We start from the raw sequence: 23,651 nt of genomic DNA on the forward strand, positions 1-23,651 counted from the left end.
GCTAGGTGACTTGCGTCATCGGGCCGCGCCGCTTTCCTCCCGCCCCTCTCTGGAGTGAGGCGAGAGCCCCGCACAGAGCGAGCGAGACAGCGAGCTGAGCTCCGGGCGCTACCGCCACCGCAGCGGAGAGCGTGAGAGCGAGGGAGCATCTGAGAGACCCAGCCTCCGCGCACTGGCCACGGCCGAGACCTTCGTCCTGACCTGGACCGGCGGGAGTCGCGGCCACCCCTCTTTTCCCCCCCTCACCTTCCCGGCCGGCAGCGGCGGCTGCACACGCCGGAGCCCGAGCCGGAGCCGGCGGCTGGGGGGGCTGGGAGGCGGCTACCTCAGGCCGGGACTAGTCAGCTGCTCCGCGGTGAGAAGACGCTGAGGAGGGGGTCGCAGCTTCTGTCTCGTCCCGGGGCGCGGGGCGAGGGACCCCCAACGTGTAGGGAGGGGGTCCCAACCGCAGCGACACATGCGGGAGCCGGGAGCGGGGGCGGCGCCGAGCGGAGCCGGCCGGGTCCCCCACCTCGCCGCCGCCTCGGCCACCCGCCCGGGGCCATAGCATCTTGCCCCCGGAGTGTATGAACCCGGGACCCACGCTCAGCAACCACCCCCCGGCCGGGGGGGCGGGGACCCCAATGTGAAGCGGCGGCCCCGGCGGCGGGGAGAGCAGGACCGGCGCCACCGTCCTTTCCTTACCTTCCCCCTCTCCTCAGCCCCCTCGCGAGGGGGGGGGGTCTTTTCCCTCGGCCTGTCGCCGGCCCCCCGGCTCCTCGGCAGGACTCCGGGAGGAGTTCTTAGAGCCCCCTCCCCCGCCCCAGCCCCGAGGGCGGCGGGGCCGGGGGGGACCCGGGGGGCCGGCCGCAGCCTCAGCCCAGAGGAAAACTTTATAAAAGCAAAATCTGGAGCCTCCCAAACGTGACTGTCCCGGGAGAAGTGGCCCAGGACGGGCAGCAGACACAGCCTGAAGGGACCCAGGAAGAGGAAAAGCGGAGGTAAGCGGGGCCGCTGCCGCCTCCTCTGCTCCGGCAGCGCGGAAGAGACCCGGGTGACCGCCTGGCTCAGAGACACAAGCACCGCTTCTTCCTCAGTAACGCGCCGAGCCTTCCGCAGCTGCCGCTTCAGAGCGAACGAGGAAGGGAACCAGCCCACTTTCTCAGCGCCACGGCTCTTCCCTGAAGTGTGAGTGGCCCCGGGAAAGGGAACGGAGGGGTGGAACGTGGGAGGATACCGGTTCGCTCTCCTGGAGTTTGGCTGATGTTTGACCGGAGTGTTGGCAGAGCGTGGATCAGAGGGTGTATCTTTATGTTTACAGCGAGGAGGAGGGTCTTGGATCGTCCACTGGTTTCGAACATTTAATACGTGGACTAGGCAAACTCACAGGTTCCCTTAGGGGAGTTCTGCCCCTATCCAGGGTGGACACTTGCACCTTTCTGGCCAGTAATTGGCAAAGGGAAATTGAGGAAGCCAAAGCATATGTGCACACAAAGGACATCTCTGTAATACACCTTTTCCTGGTACAGCGGGTGTGAAACCCCGCTGTGGTTTTTGTTTCGGGGCAACTCTTATTTGGGCTCCCACGAGGGAACCTTTTATCCTGCGAACCCCTGAAAGTAAAATTCCTTTCTTCTTTTGCAGTTTTCCTTGAGAGATTTTCATTTCGGTACCTGCTGGTGCAGGAATTTTTTTTACCTCCTCATTTCTTGGGTCCAGTTCCTGTGCATCAGGACACTGTGACAGATTTCAGTTACTCAGGAAATTCTGAGTTCTTGTGAATCACAGCTTACTTGGAGGAGAGCATCTAGTACTTTAACCAGTTTTTAAAAGTTGTTACATTTTTTCCTTACCCAAATGCTTTTTTTTTTTTTTTTTTTTAAATGTTTGGGTAGCATATGTCCTAATTGCTGGCATTTTTTTTTTTTTTTTTTTTTGTACTTGGCAGAATGACTTGAGACTTGCTTGTTTGAGTTATCTTTACTTCCCTATCAAATGAGGAGAAACTTTTTTTTCAAATGAGGGGAAACTTCTTTAAGTTTGTTTTTACTTATTTTGGGAGAGAGATCCTGTCTGCTCAAGTGGGGGAGGGCCAGAGAGAGAGAGAGAGAGAGAGAGAGAGAGAGAGAGAATCCCAAGCAGGCTCCACACTGTCACGCAGAGCAGGACACAGGTCTTGATCTCACCAACCGTGACATCATGACCTGAGCTGAAAGCAGGAGTCAGTTGCTTAACCAGCTGAGCCACCCAGGTGCCCCTGAGAAACTTTTTGGTATTAAACTCTTTGAAGAACGATTATTTCCCTTCCCTTCCATTCTTGTGAAGGTCTATAAAAATCTTTCATTTGTATCTTAGGTAAGTCTATAAAAATCTTTCATTTGTATCTTAGGTATCCTCTCTAGTGTCAACTTGACATGCGGGAAAGTAATGAGCATTTCATGTACTTCTACAGACCTTAAGCGTTCAGTACAGGGTAGAATTTTATTTAATAGAACACTGGCAGTACTGTACTGAGAGTTGTAGTTCCTCCAGACAGCAGTGTGGACTCACACCCTCTGAAGCCACTGCTGAGAGAAGCTTTTTGGGAATGAACGTGAGCCGAGGGTTATCTGTGCTAACTTCGTCATTCAGGACTTGACTAAATGTATTTAAAACTTTCTCAAATAGTGTTTGCATCTGTACTTTTTCTCCTTGAGGTAATGAGTTCTACAAGCTTATTAGACCCTAAATTATTTAACAGTTCATTTATTTATCCCAAACCTGTCTCTCTAAAGTTGTAAGACACATCCAGAGTTCTTGTTCTGAGAAGCGCTAGAACAAGCTGGAGTTCATCTTTTCTTGGTTTTATAGATTTTCATTGTTCCTCTTTACTGTCATCTTTCCTGACTTTGTGTGTCTGTCTTAGAATGATATCTTTCTATCCCTTGATCACTTTGCCCTCCTCAGGAACTTCTCCAGCTATTTTGTTTCTCTTTATATATTTGTGTTTGTTATGCTTTTTAAAGGAACCTTAGGTTCTGTCTATTTTAAGTGGGTACTACATGAAAATACTGATTAGTGGATATAATGTTAGATGTGGAATCAGAAGCAAATGTCTCTGGACCTGTTTGCTATCTTATTTTGAGACCTTGAGGAAGTTACATATCCCATGTTTCACAAAGATGGGAAGAAGAGAACTCTAGTCTTGGCATTGGCTGTTTTTTGGGGGCAGGAGGGGGAGACAAACCAACAAACTATAATTTGAAGGTAGATTTGTACTCTATCAAAGTTGCTTACTAACTTTAAGACTTATTTTTATTGCTCTGACTATAGATTGGTTAAAAAGCATGGTAATGTTTTATTGCAAAGAAGCAGCAAAGTGTTTGGGGTCCATTTGGGGTCCCTGCCTTTGAGATGCTTTTATTTATGGCAGAGGCAATGAAACACAAGTTGCATAAAATCATAGGAAAGGGAGCATGAACCAGTGTTTGTTTATAGCCACTATATATTATACTACTATGTTTGGTACCTTTAGATATAAATGTATTTGAATATTTTTCATTAGAGAAGTGACTGGATAAAACTAATTGGAGTGTCTGAGCCAAATCTGGGAAAGAAGTTCTCTTTTAGGATGAAAGGAGCAGTGGAGGTAAAGTGTTTAAGGCTTTTGGAATTGGACGGTGTGAGAGACAAGTATAATTAGGAAGTCAGCTTGATGGGAATACAGATGGAGATTGGTTGTTGAGTCAGCTTAGGGTCAGTTTGTGTTTGTGCAGTTATAGGAGTATAGCCCAAAGAAGCAATTGAGAGCAATGTTCCCGAGAAGGTAGTTTTAGATGATTGAGGAGAAATTGTATTTTAGGTCAAGAGGCATTATACCTGGAGTAGGATTTTGTTTTTCTAGGAAACCAACATTAAAAAAATTTTTTTTGATGTTTATTTATTTTTGAGAGAGAGAGAGAGAGAGCGAGAGAGCAAGCGTGCGCACGTGCACACCAATGGGGGAGGGCAGAGAGAGAGAGAGAGAGGGAGGGAGGAAGGGAGACACACACACAGAATGCGAAGCAGGTTCCAGGCTCTGAGCTTTCAGCACAGAGCCCATCATGGGGCTCAAACCCATAACCCATGAGATCATCACCCGAGCCAAAGTCAGACGCTTGACCGACTGAGCCACCCCAGGCATCCCTAAGAGAACCAGCATTTTTACACCATGGTCATCAAAGAGCTATACAGTTGCAGGAGTGAAAAAGAAGATGCCCCCAGTATTTTAGTTTGGTGCTAGTGGTTTCTTATAGAAAATAAATCAGAAATAAGGCAGTGGACTTTGTTTTGGACATTAAATTTTAGGGTGAAAGTTGATGCTGATGCAATCTGAAGATAGAAAAATAGTTAAACTAATGAGTGAAATGCTGAAAATGTAGAGTTAGGAGTCATTTTCACAGTATTAAGTTTTCTTGAGAGAGCTGACAGAGTAAAGAGATGAGAAATGTGTATTTTTACTTGGGCGGGGGGAAGGAAATCTGTTAAAGTTAGCAAAGATGTAGTAATGACAGAGAATGGATGAGACTGTACCTAAGAAAATGTTTTAAAAGTAGGTAAGACTTGAAGTCAACAGGGAGGAACAGCTTTTAAACATGGCTACCATGTTCAGTGTTAGGACACGTGAGTCTATATTTTTGAAAGAGCTAACAAGTTTTTTGTAGAGTATATAGGTCCCTTGAGATTAAGTTTCAAAGAATATATAGGATTTCACTGTAAAGGAAACTGTACATGAAAGCACAGATTTGTTTTTATAAAAATTTGTGTTTTTAAAGTTTGCCCTTCATTATTATCCTGAGTTTGGTCTTTAACATGATGAAGTGGGGCTAAAAATAGCTGGCAGAGAAGCCCGCTTCCCCTGCTTGCAGTTGATGTGTGTCTTTGTGTCCCATACAATGGAGGGGGATATTCCTGTGTTGGCACAGCAGTGCTGAAAATGCCTTTTTTTTTTTTTTTAAAGCCTTTTTATTAAAAAATAAACAAACAAAAAACGACTTGGCATTTAAAAAAATTCAGCTGTCTTTGAAGCATGAGACACCGTAAGACTTTTTTTTGTGGTGAAACCTGCAGCTAATGGAACTAGCATTTAGTGTTGACTGACAAAGATAAGGATTGTGAGATAGGGTACACACACACGCACACGCACACGCACACACACGCACTTACATCTCCACACTTTTTGTGTTCCTTAGTTCAATTCACCACTTTCCTACTAGCTTCTTTGGCCTCTTAAGGGTTTAATACAGGGAGCTAGATCTTAGGTGATTCTAGGATGAGGATACAGGGACTAGAATATATGCCATACAGGTGCCTTCTCCAGCCTCTACTTTCCACAACATTTTTTATGCAGGTAAAACCATGTTTAGATGAACTTAAAGGGCAGCCTTTTTGGGTTGACATGATTTACTAGCAAAGATAGGGGGAAAGGTGGGACTCTGGTAGGAGGGAGTGTTGACCTCATGTGCTTTGCCTTGGCAACTTTGGGATTGATATGGGATAATTAAAGACCCTTGGGTGTGCATTTGTGTTTTAGTACTCATGACCTGAAAGCCTACACCTAGGCTGGCAGCAGCTCAACTTGTGTACTTTAGAAACGGTTCTTGAAGAAGTCGTGAGTTGCTCTCACATCTCATTGTGTAGAGGAGGGGTTGGTAAGCTTTTTTTCTTTTTTTTGGTAAAGGACCAGTTAGTAAATATTTTAGATTTTGTGGTCCACATCTGGTACAACGATTGAGTTCTGTTCTTGTAGTGTAAAAGCCATAGCAATATATAAGCAAGTGAGTGTGACTGTGTTCCAGTAAAACCTTAAACAGTTGACCCTAGAACAGTGTGTGGGTTAGGGGCACCAGTCCCCTGTGCAGCAAAAATCCATGTATGACTTTTGACTCACACCGAACTTAACTATTGATGACCTATTGTTGACTAGAAGCGTTACCAGTAACAGTCTGTTAACACATTTTTTGTAGATTTATATGTATTCTAGACTACATTCTTACAATTTACTACATTCTTACAATATTGAAAGAGAAAAGAAACTTATTAAGAAAATTTTAAGGAAGAGAAAGTACATTGACAGTACCGTATGTATTGAAAAAAATTTATGTGTAAGTGGATTAGCGCAGTTCAAACCCATGTTGTTCAAGGGTCACCTGTACATAAAAACAGGAGGTAGGTTGGATTTGACCTGTAGTTTATAGAACCCCAGTGTAGACAACTGCCCAGATCCACCAACATATGGTATAAGCATTCCATTACAAAGATTGGAGTGGCTGCTTTAGGTGTTCTCCATTTTCTAAGTGAGATGTGTCCTTGAGGGTTGTCTTAAAATGATTCCGTAGTAAATCTGGAGTCAACTGTTCAAAATACTTTTGCCTTCAGAGTGATGAAAACTATGGATTGAGGAACAAGGTGGCAGTCCTGTCTATAGCATCTAAAAAATACAGACTTACTTGCATTTTCTTACTCTAAGATAAATAATTGACATAGTGGTATACTGGCTATGTGTCATAGCTGAAAGTATTTTTGAAGAAACTTAGGGGTGTAATTTTGGATGGTTCTGAAAATAAATTGTAAAGCATTTATTTTAATGTAAAATTATAAGTGTTTATGGTTGGTTTGAATCAGATGAAAATATTAGCCAAGTTGTAAGAACATTAAGTTTTGATATTTTTTTATAAAGTTTATTCACTTATTTTTGAGAGACAGAAAGAGAGAGCAGGGGAGGGTCAGAGAGAGAGAGAATCCCAAGCAGGTTCTGCTGTGACATGGGACCTGATGAGGGGCTTGAACTCAGGAACAGTGAGATCATGACCTGAGCCCAAATCAAGAGTTAGCCGCTTAACTGACTGAGCCACCCAGATGCCCCCAAGATTTGATACTTCTGTTTCTAAAAGTCTTAATTTCTTGCAATGACCAATTCAGTATGTAGAATAATGGGGTGCACAGTTTTTGTTTTGTTAAGTCTTAACAAATCCTCTATTTTTTAAAATGTTTATTTACTTTTTAAAATTTTTTTTATTTTTTTGATTTTTGCTCAAGCACGCAAACAGGGGATGGGTGGAGAGAGAGGGAGACACAGAATCTGAAGCAGGCTCCAGGCTCTGAGCCATCAGAACAGAGTCTGATGCGAGACTCGAACTCACAAACTGTGAGATCATGACCTGAGCTGAAGTTGGATGTTCAACTGACAGAGCCATCCGGGTGCCCCTTCTTAACAAATCGTCTAAATAACTTAAACGTGTACTCTAAAAAATGTTTGCTGTGTTCTTAAGGGTAAATGTAGCATGGATGAACTTACTTCTTGGGAGACACTGTCTCAAATGTATTGTTTAGGAAGGATAATTCACTTTGTACAATTTTACATTATAGCTAATATCAAAACATTTGTTTCATATGTCAACAAATACTTGCATTAGATGATGGTATATTTTTACCCTGACTTCATAAATATTATTTATTTCATGATTCCCCTATTTATTGCAGGGGAGGAGGTGACCCTTGCAATAATGATAATTTTTAAATTGGTTTCTAACCTGCTTTTATGTTTCATAGTATTTCTACACATGTAATTGGTACTTCATTTCCTCTTTCATTAAAAAAATGTATACAGTTTGACAATTTAGGCTACCTTTTAGTAGGTCATTACAAAGTTGGCTTTCCTATTCATTAGGAGAGGATTCTTGTTCTTTTGAAAATCTTAATTTTTGTCATTTCAAGTAATTTTCTCATTGTCTTAAGCTTAAGGATAGTTGGTGATTTAAAAGACACAAGGTATTCATCTCATATCTGCAAATATTACAAATAAAAATATTCTATATTGGTGACATTTTCAGTGGAGCAGGGGAAAGAATGCTGTATTAGTGTTTTTCCTTTTTTTTTAAACTTAGCTGCATTGTCATTACAAACAGATGAGTAAAGTTGCTTTCAAATAATAAACTTTTTTTTAAAGAAATTTTTTATTGACGAATAATTGACATACAATATTGCATTAGTTTTAGGTGTACAATGTAGTAATTCCATATTTATATACATTAGGAAGTGGTTGCCACAGTTAAGACTAGTTATCATCTGTCACCATGCAAAATTGTTACAATATTATCAACTATATTCCTTATGCTGTACATTACGTCCCATGTTGTATTTATTTTGTTATTTGAAGATTGTACCTCTTTATCTCCTTTACCACCTATTTTATCCATCTCCTCATCCTCCTGCTCCTGCCCCCTTTCTGGCAACCATCAGTTTATTCTTTTTTTAAAAAAAATTTTTTTTTTTTTTAACATTTATTTATTTTTGAGACAGAGAGAGACAGAGCATGAACGGGGGAGGGGCAGAGAGAGAGGGAGACACAGAATCGGAAGCAGGCACCAGGCTCTGGGCCATCAGCCCAGAGCCTGACACGGGGCTCGAACTCACGGACCGCAAGATCATGACCTGAGCCGAAGTCGGACGCTCAACCGACTGAGACACCCAGGCGCCCCCCATCAGTTTATTCTTTATGAGTCTGTTTCCTGTTTTGTTTTCTTTCTTCATTTTGTTTTGTTTTGTTTTTTTAAATTCCACATGTAAGTGAAATCATATGATATTTGTCTTTCTCTGTCTGAATTATTTTACTTAGGATAATACCCTCTAGGTCCATCCATGTTGCAAATGGCAAGATTTCATTCATTTTTATGGCTGAGTAATATTCCATTGCATATATATATACCACATCTTCTTTATGTATCTGTTGATGGACATTTAGATTGTTTGCATATCTTGGCTGTTGTAAGTAATGCTGTGATGAACATCGGGGTGGTATATGTCTTTTTATATTAGTATTTTCATGTGCTTGCTTTGGCAACACATATACTAAAATTAAACTAGTATTTTCATTTTTTCCAGATACATACCTAGAAGTGGAATTGCTGGATCATATGGTAGTTCTATTTTTAATTTTTTGAGGAACCTCTACACTGTTTTCCACAGTGGCTGCACCAGTTTGTATTCCCACTAATAGTGCATGAGAATTCCCTTTTCTCCACATCCTTGCCAACACTTGTTATTTCTTTTTTTTTTTTTTTTTTTTTTTTTTTGTGATAATAGCTATACAATTATTTATTTTACATAGAAGTGGTTTTTACACAGCCATCTCTAAGGTAAATAAGTTATATGATCTTTTTCTAAGAGCAGGTTTTGATCAGGAAATAGGTGAACAGACCATGGAGACTCTGAATTCTTGAAGGGAAAGGATGCTGTTGAGGAAGAAGCGAGTTAAGGAAGAAGTTATTAGTGATATGCCAAATTTCTCTTACCATATAATTTGGCTGAAATCTGCCTTCATCCAACTTGGTAGCAAATTTTGAGTAAATAATGAACTCTTGCATTTAAACCTTTTTACTTGGAGACTTTTTCCTGCCCAGTGTAAAACCAGTCTGTCTTACGTCTCAATGTACTTTTTGATTTTTGCTACTTTCTTTTGAGACTTTTGTTGTTTTTTTCTCATGATACCTTTTATAGTATGTTTAGAGTGTATTTTCTAAATATACTCTATGTATATGACATTTCCTGAACACTGTGGGATATGTATTTTCTAATAATTATACTACTTCACACAAGTATATTTAAAATTTCCTCCTATTCCACCTCAGAATTGTGAAATATTTGAGGGAACATCTGTACTTGATTTGGATTTTGAATGACCAATATGTAATAATTTCTCTAAAATATTCCTTTAAATTTTTTTGGGTAACTCGATTTCTTTAAAACAGTAAGCTAGTACAAGAAAGTATGAGAGCCTGTATGTGTTGTATTATCCTGCGGTGCAGTGGTTGAAAAATAATAAACAAAAATGTACCAGAGACCTCACTGCTTGAGTATCTTTTACTCTTTTCTCTATCACCTAAGGGATAGCTAGTGGATCACTCAGATATTGTGCAGTTTCTATTGCTTTGCTGTGTTGCCTCTGCCCTTTCTTTATAGCTGGGGGGTAGCTACTGGAAATCTGGGTGGCTTTAGGTAGCATGTATTGTGTGTGTCTGTGTGGACATATACCTAGTGTACTGCATTAGGTGCTCCTTTCTGCATGACTGTTCTTGGATTTAGGAAATATTGAAAGACTTAGTGCAAAGTATATATTTTTTAAAGTTTATTTATTTTGAAAGGAGAGAAAGTGCGAATGTGGGAGGAATAGAGAGAGAGGAGAGAACTAGAATCCCAAGCACGCTCTGTACCATCAGGGCAGAGCCTGTCGTGGGACTTGAGCCAATAAACTGCAAGGTCATCACCTGCGCCAAAGTCCACACTTAACTGAGCCACCCAAAAGACATAGTGCAAAATATTTTTAATGTCACTTAGCCTTTCCTCTGAGAGGATCATCATTGGGTAAGATACTGTTTTCTTCTGGCTTTTTGTTTTTTTAAGAGAGAGAAAAGAACGAGTGGGGAGAGGCAGAGGGAGAGAGAGAATCTTAAGCAGGGTCCACACCCAGCGTGGAGCTGAGGATACTGCTCCCGGGGGGGTTGATCATGACCATGAGATGATGATTTGAGTCGAAATCAAGAGTTGGAAGTGTAACCAACTGAGCCACCCAGGCACCTCTCTTCTGGCTTTTTCATCCCATAGCATCTTGAGTGAACCCAATAATATATGTTAGTGTAACATGTGAAATCTGGAGACAAATTGCTGGTTTGTTTTTGGAAGAATGTATATATCTTATCAGACTTTTTAGGATGGCTGACATAAAATAATGTGACCCATCCCTGTTAGTTCTTTGAGTTAAAGGTCTTTTAAGGTATGATATGGACAGCCCTAAAGTCAGGCTTTCTATTGTCCAGCATTTAAATTCAGCCCTAGAGTTTGACAAATAATACTGAAGTAATTCCGCAGTGTTTTCAGAAGTATCTGAACTAGCATATGATTCATTAACATTTTATTAAAAACTCTTAAAAACTAGAGAATGACACACTGCTGTGTTTATTATTTAGAGGAAAGAAGAACTGATTTGAACATAACTTGAATTTGAGTTCATTTCCAAAGACCTCGGTAGTACTTGGATCACAAAGGACTCTTTTTTGAATAATTCATTGATTATCTCTGAAAGTGACTGTGGTGCAAATTGTTTATTTAGAAATATCAGGATGCAATTTAGTTATCAAGTCTCTTAACTGTCCATCTCTTTAGTGCTTGGGAATAAAAAGCTTTAAAAAATTATGAAAAAGTTGGGATGCCTGGGTGGCTAAGTCGATTGGGTTGTCTGACTCTTGATTTCAGCTCAGGTCATGATATCGTGGTTGTGAGATTGAGTCCCATGTTGGGCTCTGGGCTGACAGCATGGAGCCTGCTTGGAATTTTCTTTCTCCTTCTCTCTCTCTGTCTCTGTCTCTTCCCTGCTCATGCTTGCTCACTCTCTCTCAAAAAAAAATTAATAAACTTAAAAAAATTATGAAGAACTTTAACAAGTTTTATCTGTATCATTATATCTGAAATTATCATTACATCTCAAATTAAGATTGAAGGAATTTCATTTATGTGATTCAGTTTTAACTAAATTTTAGTTTTCTCCCTTTTTTAAAATGATTAGTATGTGTGTGTTTGCTATTCTGTTTTCACTTTTTGTGTTTATTATACACATCAGTTTTCAGAAATAACTTTTCCTTCAAGCTTGGCATAATCAGTGTTCTGTTGGCCAGCATAAGAAACAAATGCTTCTTGACTGTTTTATATTTGGAAAGTTTCTATTTTGAGAGCAATTTGTGATGTCTTCATAGTCTGTTTATTTAATAGAAGTGTATATTTAAGATAAGTATATGAAAAAAATCCAAAGGCAGAAAGAAAATATTGAGATATATTTCTTAGTAGTGATTATCTTGCCAGCTCTTGTCCTCATTCTCTAACTTCTTTTAAGGCAAGTTTGTTTTAGGTTTTGATTTAAATGCAAAAGCTAGATTGGTTTACATATTAATGGATCTCTAGCTATGTGGTTAATTTAATAAAAATTCTAGTTCAAGAAAATCCAGCTATTTTAAATATTTTTCTTTGTTGGTAGCAGTTGGAGTTTATGCTTCTGGAGTTATGCTTCTTTCCATTTCAGAGATTTTTCAAAATAGGATTTTATGATTATAACTAGTTTACTAGGTAGATGGGAGAAGAGCATAGTTTTTCTAGTGACTGTAATTTCTTTTTATTTATTGTGTATGTAATACCAGAAGGTTATATAAATAAATTTGTGGATCATCCTTTTTCTTTTGCATAATTGGTGGTCTCTTAATTGACTACCATGTGAATTTGAGAACATAAACTTTGGAATGTTGCTGTCATGAGTGGGGAATCTTTTTCTATTGAATATTACATAGGCAGATTTCTTTTCACTCAAGAAATATTAAAATACTGATTTATTAGATTAGAAATTTAGAGCAGGAGACAGAAAACTTCAGATTTTTTTTGTGAAGGCCAGGTATTTGGTAGGAGAGGTGAGATGTACAGAGGGGTGGGGAGAGCCACAGAGCCAAGGAAGGAGGGAAGGGCAGATACCAGGGAGAATGGCACCGGAAGTTTTGAGGTCAGTCTTAGTCAGAGGTCACACCCTGTTATTTCTTCGGGTTTGTGGAGTGGGGTGTTACCACATGTTATCTACCATCCTTTGAAATGTTGATTAGATTAGTTCCTAGCTTTTCAACATCTGGATTCTTTAAGCCATTGAAGTTTTAATCTGTTTGGGATAATCAATGTATCCTAGGGTGGGAAAATTTCCACAATACCAGCTGTGGGTATTGAAGGGGCAGACAGGGTTTTCAACTGCTAGTGGAGTTTCTTTTTTTTTGTTTTTGTTTTTTTTCCTCTTTGGCAACATTTCCCTAGCTTTGCCTAAGTGGGATGCGTGTAATTCTGTATATGTGACAGAGTGGTTGAGAGGCAAGCTTTGGAGATGATAGACCCAGGTTCAGCTGTATTGTTTTGTGACTTTGGGCACATTATTTATTCTGTGTGTGTTCCTTGTAAAAACTGGGCGATAGTAATAATACCTACCTCTTTCATAGGCTAGTCAAGATAGTCAGTATTCATTATAATATATGAATTAATGCATTACGAGGTCTGGCTCAGAGTTAGTGCCCAGGGAATGTTAGTTGTTGAAATTAATAGTATTAATATTATAATATTGTTATTGTTGTTTCTGTGAAGTTGCTGTTTTGAATGCCAGAGGCATTTGTGATCTTCTGATGAGGTCACTATTTTGAATACTGCCTTTTTTCAGCAGCAGGTATTTATTGAACACCTGCTATGTCAGGTATTGATCTGAGTGCACAAAACATAAAAATCCCTGCCCTCCTGAAACTTATATTCTCTTTGGGGACCCAAGATACACAAAGCAAAATAGATGACCCATCACTCATTTTATGAAATGTGGTGTTTGACTTTATAGCTAAGCCTGTGTTAACCAACCCTATCAGCTTTTACTTTAGATCGTTTTTTGTTTGTTCTTCTTTCAGTGCTTGAGAGTGTTTGGTGGCAGGAGCACCCTAAAAGCATGGAACTAGTCTCATTGTCTCAGGTTATGGCTCAATCTTCATTTTAAGGCAGTCTTACACTCCTCATTTCCTTGACTTACTACTTAAATTGGCTATCACAGACTTTCCTTTCAGTCCCCAAATTTCTGCTGCACATTGTTTGCAGAAGTGGTGCTTCTCCCCATCTCATTACCTTTTGCTCATCCATGTCACTTCTTAAGAAAAGGAATTGACTACTAGAAACCTTTTTAAAGAAATATTCCCTGACTAATCTACTGTATACTTTTCCTTCATCTATTTTGTTATTCCCACCTTCTGTCTATTGTTAACTGAGATATTAAACTAGTTTATTGCCTGTCTTGTGTTAAAAAATTAAAAAAAAATTTTTTTAAATTTATTTTTGAGAGACAGAGAGACAGAGAGACAGCATGAGCCAGGGAGGAGCAGAGAGAGAGGGAGACACAGAATCCGAAGCAGGCACCAGGCTCTGAGCTATCAGCACAGAACCTGACGCGGGACTCCAACTCACGAACCATGCGATCATGACCTGAGCCAAAGTCAGACACTTAACCGACCCAGGTGTCCCTACTCTCTGTCTTTTAAAAAAATATTTTTCTTGTTTCTTCAGTTAAATTGTAAGACATTTTAGGTTAGGGACCACTTTTCTATTCTGAGCCTTTGCTTCCTCTCTTGAAAAAAAGATACGACCTATCTCACAGGGAAGCTGTGAGATTTCAGGGAGATAATGTGTGAAAAAGGTCCTGAGCTAAATCCTAATAGTAGTTTCTTTTTCTTTGAACCACTCTAGTTCTAAAGTTGATACTGGGCATATATAGTCAGTGCTTAAAAAAAATACTTGTTAAGTTATTCTGAAGTGAGGTTGGAAGTCTTGTAACTTCTACTTGTGTGGCTAATTTTAGTTTTTACTTCCAGATGAGATTGAAAACATTACTTTTCATGTATCAGATAATAAAGGTGAGACATTAATAAGAGATGATATAACAGTGAGTAGGAGCAGGGACTCAAGCCACTATCATTTGGGTTCAAATACAGACTACCACACTTACTGGTTGTGTGACATTTGGCAAGTTGTTTAATTCTGCTGGTTTTAGTTTCTTTATTTGTAAGATGGGGAAGACCATAACCAACTCATGGATACTATGTTCCTAGAGTAAATGAGATAATAAATGAGAAGCACAGAGCAGTGCTTGGCACATAACATTGGTCCCAGCGAACATTTGGCAATATCTGGAGGTGGTGTTGATGGTCACAGCTAGGGAGAGGTATGTGTGCTACTAATATCTAGTGGGTAGAGGGCAGGTATAAACAATGTACAGCACAGCACCTCACAACAAAGGCTTATTTGGTCCAAAACGTCAGTTGTGTGAAGGTTGGGAAACCCTGCTTTATAAAAAGTCCTCTGTTTCTCATTTGGGTATTTTCTTCATACAAGGTGCTTTGCCAATTCCATTGTGTATAAATACTGATTATTGATAAAGATAAATCACAGACATGGATCTCATTTAACATCCATTTTAAAGGACAGATATAAAGGGAAATTAATAGATTTCATGATTTTTGAAAAAGATTATAGGGCAGTTACTCCAAAAGTAATCTAAAAGTGCTTCCATTTATTATTCAGAAACTAGGCAAGATTTCCAGGTGGATTTTACTAATTTGTTTTTCTAAATGGCAAACTGTTCATGTAAAAGTGTATCAAGAATAGGGAGCTTATGAGATGTGAGTGCCATAGTGTGTAAATATTCATAGGATCAAATATACACTAATGGACAAAGTAAGTATCAAGGTTAATGGAATGATCTATTGGGAGAAACCTTGGATCGCATCTAATTTCCCTCTCTTGTTTTAGTACTCACCACGTTAAGGGCTGTTTAACTGAGGACTTCATCTTTCTATTAATCTCTCTCCCTCTCTGTTTTTTTTTTTCCTGTTTAAAATTGCACGTTTACCATTCCCTATTTCAGAAGCTTCTAATTGATTTCTTTGCTACTGTCCTTTATATTCCTTCCTGAATTGATTCTGCTTAAAGGGGAGCCTTTCTAGTCTGGATTCAGTTTACCATTCAGACCTCTGAGCACCATCCCTTTATTTCTGGGAGAGAATTAAGTGCTAATGCCCTAAGGTTGGAATTGGAATGAACTAACTTTTCTTATGCATGGTATGAGTTGTATATCATCTTTGGGAGAATTGGCAAAATAGTTCATTGCATCATTTCCTGTATTTTGTGTGTCAAGTGATTTTCCTCATTTGTGTCTAAACACTGATTGTATATCCATATATACACATGTAAAGTATGTATATACTTAATGCATATTTGTGTGTGTGCATGTGTGTATGTGTGCATGTATATACTTTCACATAAAATTGTCTCTGCACTTTGCTCTTTCCTCTGTCTGGAGTATTCTTTTCCTTTCATCTGCAAAACATTTATCTCTTAAGACCCTACTTAAATATCATCTTCTCTAGGAAGCCTGTCCTCATTAATGTAAGTGGAATTAGTTTTTTTTTTTTTTTTTTTTTTTTTTTTTTTTTTTTTCTGGTTATCCACAGTCTCTGTGTGGCTTTTATAGCACTTAAAATAGTTGTTCATATTTTTCTCTTCTACTGGTCAGTTCTTTGAGGGCAAGTGTTATGTCTTACTCATCTTTCAGTTAATATCTTCTCCCCCCAAGTGCCTAATATTTACTGATTTTTTAATGCGCTCTGTAAGAGGAGGACATTATCATGTCACCTTTGCTTCAAAGTGCTTAGTGTAGTACCTGTTCATAGATGTTAAATATTTATTAAATGACTTAGAAACCAGTTCTAATAATGGTTGGAAATTTCGTGTAAAGTTTTTCTTCTGTATTTCTAGAAGGCATATTCTAAAAGTAAAATAGCCTAGATATTTGGTACATCTGATGCATTAAGTTGAACTTTCTTTTCCTGACTCAGTAATGAGACTTTTATCCAGCAAATACTTTCTGCAAGATGCTTTTAGTTGTTTTCTTTTTCTCCTGTGGGTCCATTCTAGTGCTGAGCTTGTTGAAAAGGTGAATGTGTAGTATCTGTGCTACATCATGGGTGAGCAAGTAAAAGGCCTCTGTTCTTCTCTGTACATTTGGGCCCAAACAGAGTGATTATATATTTTCTCTCAAGTATGGATAATGACACTATTGAAGCATGAGAGAGAAAAAAGGCAATTGGAGGTGAGGAAGTTGCCTACTAGGTCTCTTTTTCTTTTGATGATGATTGATTTTTTCCTCAGAGCTGCCTCCATTTATTTATAAAGAATTAGCTAGAAGAGAGAGGGGTGAGAATCTAGAGGATAAGAATATAAGTTTGATAACATGGTAAATAAGTATTTTGATAATTATTGTATTTATAATCCTTATTACCACTTATTGAATGTTTACTATATGTCAGGCACTATGCTAAGGATTTTTGTGTGCATTAGTTAATTTATTCCTCCCAATAGTCCCTAGGAAATAGATAGTAATAAATTTGTTTTATAACAAGAAATAGATTCCCAAGAATATATAGCTAGGAATTTGAACTCACAGAACTGGGATTCAAATCCTGATCCATCTGATTCTGTGGTCTGTGCTTTTAATCACCATGCATGCATGCTGCCTCTTAAGTTTCACGGGAGGAGTTTTGTACTGAAAATGGGACGTCAACAGGTATACTGAGGTAGGAGGGGAAATAGGATTTCACCCTATATATATTTGTTAGAAGGAAGACGATTAACAGACTCATGGAGAAGCAATTCCCAGGTTTATGTCCTGACACACAACAATTGTGAAATTTAAGCTTGCCATTTGAATTGACTTGCATTAACCTGCAATTTTCATTGAATTTAGTCTTGCTCTTGCTATGATCATCAGGAGCTAGATACATCTTCAGCAGTAGAAGAAATCCATCTAGGCAAAATCTAAGAGATAGTGGAGCAGAGAGATTTTTATAACTTTTTCTGTGGGTAAAATATATTTTTTAGTTACACTGAACTGTTTTGAGATTCTTGTTTAGGGGATGAGCCATGGAAATCTGTTATTTAGGATTTGAAAATTTATAATATGGCATGAGGTATAGCAGAAAATTTGAGAATCAATACTTGTTAGGTTCTAAGGTATAAATTGTTTAAGTCAATGCGTATCTGTGGTGTGTTTCCCTTATGTGATTTCTTAGACTATTTTTGTTATTTAAAAAAAATTCTTTTTTCCTGCTTTTTCATACTTTGTACAGGATTATTCCTTACAATTAGTTTACTTATAGGTGTTTTATATTTAATAAATATGGTGAACACATATTATTTTTATTTGTTCACAGGAGGTTTAAATAGTTTTCATAATTTTATTTTGTTACCTAAATCTAAAATGTTTCCTGAAAGATTTTCTCTTTCTTCTTCTTGATTGTATTTTAAATGCTGTATTTGTAACTTTAGTTATATACATTTGAACTTTGCCTTTTCCAGAATTTTAATTTATGTTTTTGTAAAATTGTATCAAAACTTACTTGCCAAAGCTAAGAGTAGGTTGCTGAATGATGTTCTGTTAAAGATTAAAAATGCAGAGTAACACCAGCATTCTTCACAGAGCTAGAACAAACAGTCCTAAAATTTGTATGGAACCACAGAAGACCTCGAAAAGCCAAAGTAATGTTGAAAAAGAAAACCGAAGCTGGAGGCATTACAATCTCAGACTTTAGCCTGTACTACAAAGCTGTAATCATCAAGATAGTATGGAATTGGCACAAAAACAGATATGTAGATCAATGGAACAGAATAGAAAACCCAGAAATGGACCCACAAATGTATGGCCAATTAATCTTCAACAAACCAAAAAAGAGTATCCAATGGAAAAAAGACAGTCTCTTTATCAAATGGTGCTGGGAGAACTGGACAGCAACATGCAGAAGAATGAAACTGGACCACTTTCTTATACCATACATAAAAAAAACTCAAAATGGGTGAAAGACCTAAATGTGAGACAGGAAACCATCAAAAATCCTAGAGGAGAAAACAGGCAGCAACCTCTTTAACCTTGGCCTCAGCAACCTCATACTTGACATATCTCCGAAGGCAAAGTAAGTAAAAGCAAAAATGAACTATTAGGACCTCATCAAGATAAAAAGCTGCTGCACAGCAAAAGAAACAATCAACAAAACTAAAAGGCAGCCGACAGAATGGGAGAAGATATTTGCAAATGACATATCAGATAAAGGGTTAGTATTCCAAAATCTTAAAAGAACTTATCAAACTTAACAAACACCTGAAAAACAAATAATCCAGTGAAGAAATGGGCAGAAGACATGAATAGATACTTTTCCAAAGAAAACATCCAGATGGCTAACAGACACATGAAAAGATGCTCAATATTGCTCATCATCTGGGAAATACAAATCAAAACCACATTGAGATACCACCTCACACCGGTCAGAGTGGCTAAAACTAACTCAGGAAACAACAGATGTTGGGGAAGATGTGGAGAAAAGGGAACCTTTTCGCACTGTTGGTGGGAATGTGAACTGGTGCAGCCACTCTGGAAAAGTGTGGAGGTTCCTCAAAAAATTGAAAATAGAATTACCCTACGACCCAGCGATAACACTACTAGGAATTTATCCAAAGGTTACAGGAGTGCTGATTTGTAGGGACACATGTATCCTAATGTTTATAGCAGCACTATCAACAATAGCCAAATTATGGAAAGAGCCCAAATGTCCTTCAGCTGATGAATGGATAAAGAAGATGTGGTATATATTCTTACACCATACACGAGAAGATGTGGTTTATATTCTTACACCATACACAAAAATAAACTCAAAGTGAATGAAAGACCTAAATATGCAACAGGAAACCATCAAAATCCTAGAGGAGAAAACCGGCAACAACCTCTTTGACCTTGGCCTCAGCAACCTCATACTTGACATGTTTCCAACATGTCAATACTACTTGGCGATGAAAAAGAATGAAATTTTGCCATTTGCAATAATGTGGAAGGAAGTGGAAGGTATTATGCTAAGTGAAATAAGTCAGTCAGAAAAAGGCAGATATCATATGTTTTCACTATATGTGGAATTTGAGAAGCTTAACAGAAGACCATAGGGGGGAAGGGAAGGAAAAATAAGTTACAAACAGAGAGGGAGGCAAACTATAAGAGACTTAAATACAGAAAACAAACTGCGGGTTGATGGGGGTGGAGGTTTGGAGGGTGGCGAAAATGGGAGGTAGGCATTGAGTGGGGGCATTATTGGGATGAGCGCTGGGTGTTGTATGTAAGTGATGAATCACAGGAATCTACTCCCGAAGCCAAGACTATACTGTATACGCTGTATGTTACCTAACTTGACAATAAATTACATAATAAAAAAAAAAGTATAAGACATAGCACTGGGTTAAGATACTACTTTTATCATTTAATAAATTATTATTTGTGTGTGTCTAAGAATATGGCAAGTTTTAAATTTGGGATTCTCTTCTATTTAACATTAATTACTGGTTATTAATTATTACAATAGTTTTTTTTTTAATATCTAGCGAAAGTAGCCGATCTATATTGCCTTCCTTTTCCAGTATTTTTCTGGTTAATTTGCTTTTATTTTTTAATTTCAAGTCAGCACATCTGGTTAAATAAAAGCAAAAACAGAACAAAAATGTGCCTAAGTAAAATTGAATTCTGGTAAATAAGAATTTAGGATTTGGGGTGAGGGAGTTAGAGAATCATCTCAGGATTTTAGGATTCTAAGGCTTAGGCTGATTAGTGTTTCTACCATAGGTTGTCTTTTTTAGAAATGAATGTTAATATGACACTATTATAAAAATAATATTGATATCAACATTTGAGTGCTTAATGTGTGCCAGGCACTCTTCTCTGTTCTTTATTTAACTTATTCAGTTCTCACCATAGACCTCTGAGGTAAGTATTGTTAATGTCCCTATTTTATAATTGAAAATTTGGTACAGAGTAAACATTCTCAACATGTTACTTTCAGTTAGTAGTGGAACCGGGTTGTATTCAGGCAGTCGGGTTCTAGAGCCTGGGACCTTGATCACTACTCTATACTATATCATCTGTAAATGTACATAAATGTAAATTTATTTTTTACATGTTATTTATAGAACAGTGCCTGGCACACAATAGGGTCAATAGAAGTACAGGCTATCTTCAGTGGTATTTAATTGTGTACTCTATAAGGCTGGCAAACATGCATTATTATCCATTTATGTATGTATGTATTTTTTTCTTCTATTAATTAGACTCCAGAGTTTATTCAGATTTTTTTATTCCTTTTTTAAAAAATAGTTGAGTTCCCTGAGGTTCTTTCTTAGAAACCATATTATTGCTCAAAATTATATGGCCATGTTAGATCTCAGAATTAGCTTTTCTCACCACACATTCAGTTTTACTTTCTGTTAGAAATGGATAAAGACTGAAGTTGATTTGTTTGTTTTTTGTATGTCATTGGTTTTGAAAGGCAGAAACAAATATACTAGGTTTATAGTATTGTATTCATGCCCAGTTGGTGGAGGAAATAAATTCTCAGGTGTTATAAAGCTTTTCTTTACTTGTAAAGTTTTGGGAGTAGTATTATCCTACAGACTTGTGATATTGAATCATATCAGTCATAATAATGTGAAGTATTAGAAATTGTTTTGACGAGAGAATAAAGAGTAACAGGCTTTAAGAGAAACGATATAAGCCATATTTCCTCATCTAAGGAGTCATTTGTAGTAGTTTTTTTCCATTACTGCATTGCAGATTACCACAATTTTAGCAGCTAATCTCACAGTTTCTGTAGTTCAGGAATCTGGGCATGGTTTAGCTGGGTTCTATCCTCAGGGTCTTACAGGATGAAATCAAGGTGTCAGCCAGGGCTGCAGTTTCATCTGAGGTTCAGCGTCCTCTTCCAGGCTCACTGGTGGTTGGCAGAATTCAGTTCCTTATGTTTGTAGGATTGGTGTGCCATTTTCTTGCTGGCTGTCAGTCAGGGACCATCTCCGTGAGGCTCCTGTAGGCCACCCTTAGGTTTTTGCCATGTGGTCCTCTCTGTGGACAGTTCACAACAAGGTTATTGAAAGACAGTGGGAGAATCTCTCTCCCTTGAAAACTCTGCCTTCTTCTAAGAACTGATCTCTTTAGGTCCAGCTTCACACACAAGAATTACCCTAATTTAAGTCAAACTGATTAGGGATTGTAATTATACATGCAGTATCCCTTCATAGCAGCACCCAGATTAGTATTTTGGTTGCATAGCCTTGAGAAGATGTGTACACCAAGCTGTTGGAATCTTGGGGACCACCTTTAGAATTCTGCTTACCACATGATTAGTTGTAAGATATATCATGACTTTGCGTATCACTAAAGAAGAAAAATGCTGTATTAAAGTATGATACAATGCATTATTAGTACTGGGATGTTGCCTTCTAAAAAAAATAATAAAATGGAATTGTGGTCATTCTTCTAAGCACAAATATTTGCTTCATGAGTATCAAATTTATTCCCCACTGCCGTATTTCTATGTTGTGTTTTGCAAGCATAATTTTGTTTCAATGCTGAATCATAGCGTAATCTTTTCTTTTTAAAATTTATTTATTTAAGTAATGTCTACACCCAATGTGGGGCTTGAACCCACGACCCCGAGATCAAGAGTCACATGCTCTTCCGAATGAGCCACCCAGGCACCCCCATAGTGTAATCTTTCACAGGGAATGGCAGCTGTATTTTGATTGCCATAGGACAAATGGATTGCTTTTCTTTGTTTCCTATTTATTTTTAATTACCTTTATTGAAGGTATATATACAGTGAACCACATCCATTTAAAGTATATGGTTTGATGAGTTTTGGTAAGTGTGTATACCTATGAAACCACTACCACAATCAGGATATTTCTACCACCCTCAGAAAATTCCTTTTGACTCTAGGCACTCAGTTTTTTAGCCCAATTATTGATGTGATTTTTGTTAGTATAGATTATTTAACATTTCCTGGTATTTTAAGCAGTGAGGAAAAAAAGGATATGGAGACAGGATATTCTTAATTTTTTGTGTTTTTTTTTCAGTTGGGGTAAAATGATCCTCCTTGAAATTTTCTGAACACAGTTCTGGGATGTAATTAATCTCTACTTTGCCTAGATATTTTTTTCCACCACATGCAGAGTTGGCTGTCCTGAACCATATACGTATGTGCTTATATTGCTTCCTCATCCACTTTTCTACTTACTGTCTTTGTTGGGCCAAACAGAGAACTAGAAATTCCAAGCTCCTAAAAAATTTCACATTATTACTATCAGAGGTTTTTCACCTGTTAAGATCGTCATAACACCCCAAGAAAAATCTCAAAATGTACTCATTTCTGTTTTGTTAGGATTTGTAGTACAGTTTGGATTTTAGGAAACATAAAAGATTTCACTCATAGTCAACTCCTTACGGTTATTGCTTGTTTCATGTTGTTTAGTGTGTGCAGTGTTTTCCAGTACAGGAAACACTCTTAAGGGAAAAGTCTTACTTCCTGGAGCATAAGAAAAAGGGAACTGAGGGAGAACCCAAGTGAAGCTCTCAAAAAAGCTCACTAGCTGCCATCTAGTACAACACTGTCCAATAGAAATCTAATGCAGGCTAGATATCTAAATTTATTTTTTGTTTTTTTCCTAAATTTAAATTATCTAATAGCTACATTAAAAAACTAAAAAGGAAACAGGTGACATTAATTTTAATAGTATGTTTTATTTAACATAATATATCCAAAATATTATCATTTCAACAAGTAATTAGTATGAAACCTGAAAACCTATTAATGAGATATTTTAGGTTCTTATTTTAGTACTAACACTTTGAGGTCTGGTGTATATTTTATACTTACAGCACATCTTAATGAGAACTTAGCCACATTTCAAATGCTTACTAACTAATGGCTAATATGGGATAATGCAGATGAAGATTATGAAGGTTTTTGTTCTGTTTTGTTTTTTCTGTTTGAGGCAGTAGATGTGGACCCCACAAGAAATTGGCTTTAGTAAAAATGTTTAACTCTAATAAGTTAGAGCTTTAATGTTTCAGGATGGTTTCTATGGTTGAGATACAAAGGTTTTTGTTTATAAAGGTAAATACAAAAAAATATAACATTTCTCATTATATAAGTAATGTCATTGTTGAAAATTTGGAAAAGTCTGTA

At 38.0% G+C, this 23,651-nt stretch overlaps 1 protein-coding gene across 4 annotated transcripts in view; it reads left to right on the plus strand.

The window, feature by feature from the left end:
- The first annotated feature begins 25 nt into the window (after positions 1 to 25).
- Positions 26 to 23,651, plus strand: part of FBXW7 (F-box and WD repeat domain containing 7) — a 227,473-nt gene continuing 203,847 nt past the window's right edge. For 3 of the 4 annotated variants that reach the window (XM_042935299.1, XM_042935300.1, XM_042935302.1), the window contains exon 1: positions 32 to 1,167. The gene's annotated coding sequence lies outside the window, so the exon portion shown is untranslated. Of the gene's footprint in view, positions 1,168 to 23,651 lie in introns of all 4 variants that reach the window. The other variant, XM_042935303.1, reaches the window with a different exon arrangement.

This window comes from Panthera leo, chromosome B1, assembly GCF_018350215.1.
Source record: "Panthera leo isolate Ple1 chromosome B1, P.leo_Ple1_pat1.1, whole genome shotgun sequence".
Classification (NCBI taxonomy): Eukaryota; Metazoa; Chordata; class Mammalia; order Carnivora; family Felidae; genus Panthera; species Panthera leo.